We start from the raw sequence: 10,538 nt of genomic DNA on the forward strand, positions 1-10,538 counted from the left end.
AGCAGGGATTATACAGTATTGACATAAAGAAAAAATCCTAGCATGTCTGCTTGCCTCATAACTCAGATAGGGACATAAGGGTATATCCCTCTCAACCCAATCAGCACCAGGTGTGGAGCGTCTCTAAACCTGATAATGAATTCATCTATTGGGAACCATTCAAACATCCATTGTACCTGTTCCTCAGTCAGATTATCGAAAAACTCCATGTATTCGTTGGAACTTTCCGGTTAAGCAAACATGTCTGGAATGTAAGTCATCCGCTTGGGGTGATGGAAGGCAATATGGTCGTTCCAAGCCCTTCGCAGAAATTCTTGGCGATAGTGACCCTTTTGAAAATGTTCTAACAACCACAACTGCAGCAACAAGTTACAACCCTCGAAATGATTGACCCCTCTTTGACAGCGCTCCAGAGCCCTGTAGATGTCGGCTATGATCATAGGGACTATAGTGTATGTCTGTCCATTGATCCCTTCTATCAAAGTCTTGGTAACCATGGCCAACCTGGTGTGGATTCTTTCCCTTTTCATTGGGAATACTATCAGGCCTAAGAAGAATACAATGAACACGAACACTCTACGGTGGATGTGGCCTAGATAAGTGAGAGAGATCTCATTGTGATAGGTACGGTAGGACTTGCTATGGCCATACCTTTTATACAAATATTCAAAGGGTATGTAAGATTCCTTCAGGCATACCAGGTTAGCATTTTTATTCAGCCCCATCATCTTTAAAAATCCTTTACCGATACGGTTATCTAGCACCAATAACCCAGGACTATCCCAAGTTAATCCCGCAAGCCCTCTAATTTCTTCTAAAAGCGGTGTCATTTCTATGTCGCCGAAACGAAAAACAGACCTTTCACTATCCCAGAACAAAGTAGCAGCCTCGATGAACTTGTTGTTTAGATCAATGTCCTGCAAGGAAGGCAAGTTACCTAGGTACTTTCTTACATGTTTCTTGTCACTTGAGGAAAGGTCCTCCCACCAATCTAGCAGCAATAGTGGAATGTTGCTAACCATACCGAATCTGGGGATCCCGTGCCTCATTTTCTGCAAAACGAAAGGGTTAGGCCCTTATCCCCCACCAGACCCGACTATTTATACATCCATGATTAGCATATTGGCATTTAGTTCTCCAAATTAATACACAGAACGTGGTTGCGTTTGTTGGGATTATGGAAACCCCGGTGGACTTTTGGATAAGGCTTGTCTTAAAGGAATTTTATGTGGACAACATAATCGATCCGACTAGGTTTGACCATGATGCATGCACAATTATAATCAGAGTAAGATTACTGTGGGGGTCTAGACTGGTACCCTCAAGTGGGTAACTTGAGGGGGAAAGACACGGAACCGTCGACTGCACCGCTGATCGACTGGTTTTATCGCAAATAAGCCTTTCCGAATTTAAGGGTAATAAATAGGAAGAACGCAACCACTCATCAAGAGTTGCTATGAGATTTAATACGCACAAGTGGAATGTGATGTGGAGCATGATATATGCAACAATAAATAGCATGTAGTCAAGAATTTGCACATAAGAAAATAGTAAATACGGTATTTAAATAATTTGAAAGATAGTTACAGAAAAAGAAAATAAGGAGACAAGTCATTTTCAGGAATAAAGAAATCATAAATGCTAGAAAATAAATGATTAAATTCAAATAAAGGGAAATGGTATGTGGGATGGAGCATGCTTGGACTAATTCACAAAAGACAAGTTCGTTATGGTAAGAGCCTAAAATATCCCCAGCGGAGTTGCCATGTTGTCGTGCCCCCTTTTTCCTTCTCCGAGAGGAGAGAGAGAGAGTGTCCGGGTTTTGACATTAATGGGGGTAATAACTCATTTCCTTTTGGGAATTTGGGTTTTCGAAGAGTCGCCAGCTGACGAATTATGGTACATTAGGACACCTAGAGCAATTAAGTCTTAGACTAGTTTGCATTACCAGAGATTTAAGGTAAGGGCTTGAAATAACCTTGAGGGGAAGGTGTTAGGCACCCCTCGCGGTCCAAAACGGTGGGTCTCAGCCGAACTTATACTTATTAATTAGTCCTTTAACAGATAAGTAGTTGAAACATATAATTGCAAATAAACGCACGTTGGACATTGTATGACTCAACTAACAAGACAAAAAATTTGAACAAGTTGCATATAAAAAAGTAAAGTTTAAACATCTGAAATTAGGAAAAGGGGTTCTAGGTTGGTTAGCCTTATAGAATCACCCCACACAATGCCCGGTAAACACTCCTCAATGAGAGGCTACATGTAACATTAACGCATAGTCATCACATCCTTACTACCCAATTTCCTCCCCTTGGTCATGGCCTAAAGCGTTCTAATAGCCTTGATAAATGTCTTATGCGTGCACTACCCGTCCCTTCCTCGTGGCCCTAGAGGTATTTTAGGACCTCTACTTTTGGACAGTTCTAGACCATCCTAAGGTTTCAAAAGGATAAAAATCTAGGCGTCAATCAAGAACAATTAGAACTTCATTTAAAGAGAATAAATTATAGGCTCACGGTTACCTCCACAAATATAACAAATAAATGCAGGTCTTCAAATAACATTCAGGTATTTAAGAGAAAATCCGAGAACATGATATCTAGATGAGCAAGGATTATACAGTATTGACTTAGGACAAAGTGTAAAAATCCTATTTAGCTTGCCTACTGATTTAGACCTGTTAAATCTGAGCAGTTTTTCAATAACAAAGCACAGTTTCATAGTTGCGGAGATTAAATCGCCCTATAGGCTTGCCTAAACGCAGAACAATGATGTCCTAAAAGTATGATATCTACATTGATGCAGTAAAACAATGAACAGTTTTAAATGGAAACTTGGGGTCCTATAGACATGCTTTCTAACAGTGTTGATTTAAGGCAGTGTTTGAAAACTCACTTAAAGAAGCGGACAGTTGATTAAGCCAATTTAGAATGAACTAACATGGATTAAACTGATTTGTTAACTAAACTGATTTTTAGTTATATAGACAGGATTTCTGATTTTAATTCCTATAGGCATGATATCTAATTGTTAAGAGTTGATGTTGGAACTTATAGGCATGATTTCTAGTGAAACAAATGAAAATACATGTTGTAGCAGAAACTGAACTTAATCACTTTACACTCTCTAGGCATGGTATCTACTTATAAAGTTGATTTTAACCCTATAGACATGGTTTCTATTATTGAATCCATTTAGATCCTATAGACATGATTTCTAATATCATGAAAGCGTAGCAGACATAGCAAATATATTAACATTATCCTATAGGCATGGTATCTACGTGAGTTACCCAACAGATATATAGCTACCCCGCCCTTTTCACTAATCACCCCAATGTTGTTTACAAATAATTATTACAGACCAGCTGAATAAATTACATAAATATAAAAAAGAAGAAAGAAGAAGTTAACTATAAGGAGCCTTAAGCAGGCCCAGATGACTTCCCAAGCCTCCAATAGCCTCAAATGCCAAGGTTCCATAGACAATATCATGTCTAGGTGTGTCAAATTTCCCTAAGGACCTCATAGATCCTGGGCAGTGCTCACACCTAAACCTTTTCTCAACAATAACTGATTTAAGTACAGTGTGGAAGGGCCAGTTCTGACATGCCATAGTTCAGAGAGATCTCAAGGACCTCAAGGTAGTACACATGCCAGAGGGGCAGAAATTAATATTCTAGGAGTAGTGTGAGAGTGCTTGACATAGTTTTGTTTTGAAAATAGTACAAAGGTCACTCCAGAAGTAGAAAAGTTTTTTAGAAACTGGAAATAACTTAATGGTAAAAGACAGTTTGAGAGGAGTACCAAGCAGCAGAAAATCAGTTGGTCATAAGAAATATCCAGATACAGAAAAAAGAACACTTCACCAACAGATTTTCACATAGAGATAGAAGGATTATGGCACACAAGAATCACATTAGGGGGATATGGATAGGGATGGTAGAGACATGTAGTCACAAACTGCATACAACACTTAGGATTTTGGAGACTTAGTAAATAGCTTAGAAAATAAATAATAGTTGGCCTGTCTTTAACAGGTTTTAAATATATAATATAGACATGCTACGTAAAGAAGTAAGCTGAGTGCAAAACATGCATTGAAAGGATAGAATTTTAGACATGCTAGGCAAATAAGTAAGCAATAAAGGGTGCAGAACTAAAGCATACATAAAACATGTAGATTTTAAACATGCTGATAAAAAAGTAGGCAAGGATACAAGTTGACCCCATAACTGATGAACTAATGCAAGAACAAAAAACATATAGGGTTTGGATTCCAAAACTTAATTAGAGACATACTAGTTAAGAAGAGCAAGACACAAAGTATAGAGCAGTGTAGTGCAATAACTAGCCTTGGCTTATAGCCAGCTAGTTCAATGGAAGTAGCAAGTGACAGAAAGAGCAGAAAACTTTAAGTATAAAGAGAGTTTTTGAACTAGTGTTCCTTGTTATTGTTGTTGCCTTGAACTTAAGGAAGAGGGGGTTTATATAGGAATCAAAACTTAACAAAACAAGGTAAGAGATCAATTAAGTAGTAAATTAGGGAAATCACACGTAAATCAGCTAGATCTTCCCTTAATCAAAGGATAGTTCAATCAACGGTAAAACATACTAAGTATTTAAGGAAAAGAATAAAGTAAAGCTTAGGTATAGAACATGTAATTAAGGGTAAATGCAAAACAGTTTAATTAAGGAAACAAATCAATAACAATCAGCGGAATGCAAACAAGGCAAGGAAAAACAATTAAGGCAGGTAAATTCAATCAAATTGAGTAAAGAAGTAAGGATCAAACGTTAGATGGAAATGGGTCAAATTAAACTAGAAAATAAGGGATTCAGAGTAATCAAGAGTTCAGAAAGTCATGAACGAATCAACATGCTTAGCATATAAAATGAGGTAAAGCATGAATAGTCGGGATTTCACACAGGTTTAACAAAACCCATGGTTAAACGACACTGATTCAAAGAGAAGCATACAAGTTTTGCATGAATGGTCAGTATAAACACAAGTTCATAATATCAGTGAAAGGTTGAACTAAGAAAATTCAGTAGAAGTATACTAGGACAAGTAAATCCTGAGAAGTCACAAGAACCCAAGGCAAGAACACAGTTAGAGGTGCCAACATCCAGAAACCAAACGAAGAACCCAAAAAATTAAGGTTTTCAGTACAAACGGGCTAGAGTTGCAGCAGGTTCATAAAATTAGTCAAAATGTGTGAGAATCAGAAGTTTAAACACAAAGAATCATTAAATAAAGTTTTAAAAAAGAAATTCTGGAAACCCTAAATTTAGAAAAAGATGAAAAATCATTTGAAACCATACGATTCTTGTAAAGAATCTCAAGGCTATTGTAAAACACACAAGAAACAAACTCAAATCGTCTTAGATCTGTACAGATCTCGGAGGTTTAGAAATGAAATTAGGGTTTCAAAGAGAACCATACAGAGATGAAGAAACCTGTTTAGAAAACAATAGATTGTGGCTAATATAGGATGATATCACTCGAAATCACACCGGAATGGCCTGGAACAGGCAAGAGATGAACCCTAGATGCAAGTCGACATAGCCCTGGTCCCTTGAGGGCCTTAGAGATGGCAAGAGTGACATGACAGAGGCCATTGGAGGTCTGAGAGATGGTGAGAAGTCATCGGAGATAGCCATAGATGGTGGTTAGGGAGATTAGGGATTAGGGTTAGGGTGAGAGCATTTTGAGAGCAGAGAGGATTTTAGGGCGGCGGGGTAGGTCGTGAAAAAAATTAGGTTGGGGGGGTATAGGTGTCGACGCCCCCTTTTCTCTAACCGTGGGGTCAGAAATCGGGTATACGACATTGGGAGGACAACTCTATTCCCTTTCGAGAATTGGGTTTAGAAGTTGAAGAGTCACCACCTAATGATTATAGTGCATTAGGACACTTTAAGAAGGGTTTGAGACGAAGAGACCAGAGATTAGGGTAAGGGCTAGAAATTATCTCGAGGGGAAGGTGTTAGGCACCCCTCATGATCCACTAGTGTGGTTCCCGACCATGTTACAATTGTGACTTTACAAGTAAACAATCAAGGCTCAAATAAGGATTCGCATATAACATTGCAAACAGGTTGAAAATTTTTGAAGGTAAGTAGAGAGGGCAGAAATTCATGAAAAAAGAGATTTGAACAGTTTTACAAGAAAAGATGGAAGCAAATAAAGGGAAGGGGGTCCTAAGTTTATAATTAATATGGATCACTTCAATGCTATGGCCATACCTCTCATACAGGTAGTCGAATGGGATGTAGGAGTCTTTCAAACAAGTCAAGTCTGGGTTCTTCTTCAGTCCCATCATCTTAAGGAAACCCCTACCCTTGCAATTTTCTAGCATAAGCAAACTCGGAGTCTCCCAAGGAATACCAGCTAAGCCTCCTATTTCTTCGAGCAAAGGAGTCATTTCAAGGTCCCCGAAGCGGAACACAGACCTGTCACTATCCCAGAACAGAGTTGCAGCCTCTATGATTTTGTTGTCATGCTGGATTTCTAGAAAAGAAGGCAGATTCCCTAAGTACTTACGGATGAGTGTCTGATCACTGAAGTGGAGATCTTCCCACCAGTTCAGCAGCCTTGGATGAATGGTGGTTACCATGCCAAATCTGGGGACTTCATGCCTCATTTTCTGTAAAACAAAGTGTTAGATCCTTACCCCACCAGACTCAACTATTTAAACCAATAATTATCATAAAAGCATTTAGTTCTCCAAATAAATGCGCAGAACATGTAGGTGTCCGTTTGGGTTTCAGGGAAACCCAATGGACTTTGGACAAGGCTATCTTAATGAGTCCTTATGTGGACAACAGAACTGACTCGGCTAGGTTTGACCATGATGCATGTACAATTGAACAGAGTAAGGTTTCTATTGGGGTATTAGACAGGTACCCTTGAGCGGACAACTCAAGAGGGAAAGGCACTGAACCGTCGACTGTACCGCTGATCGATTGGTTTTACCGCAAATACGCCTTTGCCAAATTTAAAGGGTGATAATATTGGAAGAGTGTAACCACTCATTATAAGCGTTACTATGGTATTTGTTTGGCACGAGTGTAATATGATGTTGAATATGCAGTTTACAAGAATGAAACAAATTGACATGTATTTCCACGTTCATAAGATAAATAATTACAATAATTACAGTAATTACAACAGTATTGAAATAAAGCAGTAAAGGAAAGCAGTTAAAAGAAAGCAAAGACATGAAGAGACAAGTCAGTTTCGTAGGGAAAGAATAAAAGATAGTAAATAAAAGCAATTAATGAGATAGTAAAGTCACAAGCAACATGCAATGGTAAAAGCCTAAAGAATCCCCAGCAGAGTCGCCATGCTGTCGACGCCCCCTTTTCTCTAACCGTGGGGTCAGAAATCGGGTATACGACATTGGGAGGACAACCCTATTCCCTTTCGAGTATTGGGTTTAGTAGTTGAAGAGTTGCCACCTAATGATTATAGTGCATTAGGACACTTTAAGAAGGGTTTGAGATAAAGAGACCAGAGATTATGGTAAGGGCTAGAAATTATCTCGAGGGGAAGGTGTTAGGCACCCCTCAAGATCTACTAGTGTGGTTCCCGACCATGTTACAATTGTGACTTTACAAGTAAACAATCAAGGCTCAAATAAGGATTCACATATAACATTGCAAACAGGTTGAAAATTTTCGAAGGTAAGTAGAGAGGGCAGAAATTCATGAAAAAAGAGATTTGAACAGTTTTACAAGAAAAGATGGAAGCAAATAAAGGGAAGGGGGTCCTAAGTTTATAATTAATATGGATCACTTCAATGCAATACCCAGCGATCACTCCTCAGAAGAGGGGTCGCACGTGATATTAGTGCATCGGTCATCATATCCATATCTACCCTTCCCACCCCGTTAAGGTGTTAAAGCGCGAAATGGTATCGTTACTTATTGCATGCTGTTACCCGTCCCAATCCTATTAGTCCCGGAGGCATATGGGACTACTAATCCTAAAGGGGAGGGAGTTGGGGCTTTTGCGGAGTTTCAAAAGGATAAAAATCTAGGCGACAAGCTATAACAGATAACAGTTAAAAGGGATACAAATAGCAGTTAAGGCTCAAGTCGGCCTCCTTATTCAAAGCAACAGATTATTTAGCATGACTTACAAACATTGGTTTGGTCTGTATTAAACTTAACATAGGAAGGGTGGCTAACTTATCACATATTTTCAGATAAGAGGTCCAAATTAGGCATGTCTGCTGATTGTAATTATCAAAACTGATGCAATTATAAAATTTTACCCTAAGGCTTGCCTAGGCGTTAAACAGAACCTATAGGCATGATATCTATAAGTTTCGGAAATAAAGAAGTAGACTGATTGCAGAAAGTAATTGTCAGTTACAAAAACATAAGTTCTGCAGGTGCTTACGCGTTATTGTTACTGATTTTAGACGAATTGGCAATTCAAGTTAGTTAATAGCTCTTGTAGGCATGCTTTCTAAGTGTCACTGTTTTTAAACACTATTATTATTATACAGAAATCCTATAGGCAGGTCATCTATATGCAATTGGTTAGTTGTTTAAATCCTATAACAAGTTTTCCTAATGATGGATGCACATGTAAAATTGCAGAAAATCCTATAGACATGGTATCTATATGAAAGTGCAGAAATCCGATAGACATGGTATCTATATGAAAGTGCAGAAAATCCTATAGGCATACTATGAAAATGCAGAGTTCCTACAGACATGGCATCTATATAAAAATGGAAAGTTTCAGTGATTTGTAAATTCAGAACTTTTAGAGACAGTAATTCCTACAAGCATGATCTCTAGATAGGATACATAATTTCAGAAATGATAACCCTTATAGGCATGATATTTACCCCTTGCATGCATAGTTCCCTGACCTTTTCCACTAGCCAACCCCAAATGTTTTTTACAAGATTATTACAGACTAGAATTAATCAAAAAATAAATAAAATACATTCGAAATCAGAATTCCAACCAAGGAGGGCCTAATTCAGACTCCCAATCTGACATATGTAGTAAACCAACTTTCAAGGATCCAGGTTCCGAAGCCTTCTCTTATTTGGGATGTGTCAAAGTTCCAAGGAGCTTCAAGATCTCCAGGTAGTGCTTACACCCCAAACATCATTCCAGAATTACAGTAGTGCAGTGCGAAAAAGCCAGCCCTCAAATGTCCAAGTTTAGAGGGAACTCAAGGTCCCAAGGCAAGGCTCATATGAGAGGGGCAGAACTTAAAGTCTAAGAGTAAGTGCAAGTGCAGGGGAGGGGAAATGATAAGCTGGTGGTCATGGAAAGCAATTTGAAGTGCTGGCACACCCCTGACCAATTTGTTATTTTCAAATTGAGGAGTTATGACTTATTGAAAGCCAGGTTCAGGCCTGGATAGCCATTTAAAGGCTACCATACCATAAACTTTAACGCATCATACATAGGGGTAATGATATGGTATTCATACAAGAAACAGTAAACAAAGGAAGAGGGGGGCAAAGGGCATGATTAACAATGAAACATACTGACACACTCTTTACTTGGGGTCAAAATTTAGTTCATGGACAACAATTCATGTTGCCATGCCCTGAATCCCCATTTATAAACACATAGAGGGTAAAAGAGTAGGGATCAAGCATTTGCAGGAAAGTAAAGCGTACAGTAGCATATGAACATGTCAAACTCTGCAGGTAATAGTCATAGATGTATAGACTATAAGTAAACACATTAGGATGATTGCTGGGAACTGAGTTAAGACATACCAGTAAAAGAGCAAGAGTAGGATGCAAAGACAAGCAGTAATAGTATATTAGCCTTGGCTTTTAGCCGGCTAATAAGAAGGAGCAGAGAACAACAGTAGAGCAAGAGAGCAAAAGGGAATGCAGATTTTGAAAGTATTCAGTGGTGTGTGTAAGTCAGAAGACTGTTTTCTCCTCTCTTTTTTTTCTTTGTAAAGACTTAGGGCATTTATAGTCAAAAGTAGGTAGTAAAATAAGGTAAAAATCATGGAAATATGTTAATTGAAGAACTCAGAATTAATTAATCAACGAATCAAGGAAGTACTCCCATTAATTAGGGGAATCAAAATCAAACGAAAAGATTCAGCACCATATAAGGCAAATAGGAAAAATCAGCGTAGGATTAAATAAGGAAAGAGTCAAGGTTCAGTATTGCATATAGTAGTCGAGTAAGACCAAATTCAGGAAAATTCCAATTAAGGAAAGGCTTAAAAGAATAGAGTACTATAACAAATGAGGTAACAAAGCCAATTAATTCAAACGGGAGGGTAGAATGTTAGGTTTTTTTTAAGAAAGTTTTTGAATAACCAATCAATCAAGGAAAATCAGAATCAATCATGTGAAGTCATGATTCTGCATTTTTAACATATAAATAGAGGTAAATGAACAAAAATAGCGAGCAAAGTTAACTAGGAAGGAGCAAGGGATGAACAAACATAACCACTCAGAGATAGTGAAAACAAGTTAAGATTCAGCAAGACATATTCGAAGCATGGTGACTATGAAACATCAACAAGAA

This window comes from Nicotiana tabacum, chromosome 18, assembly GCF_000715075.1.
Source record: "Nicotiana tabacum cultivar K326 chromosome 18, ASM71507v2, whole genome shotgun sequence".
Classification (NCBI taxonomy): Eukaryota; Viridiplantae; Streptophyta; class Magnoliopsida; order Solanales; family Solanaceae; genus Nicotiana; species Nicotiana tabacum.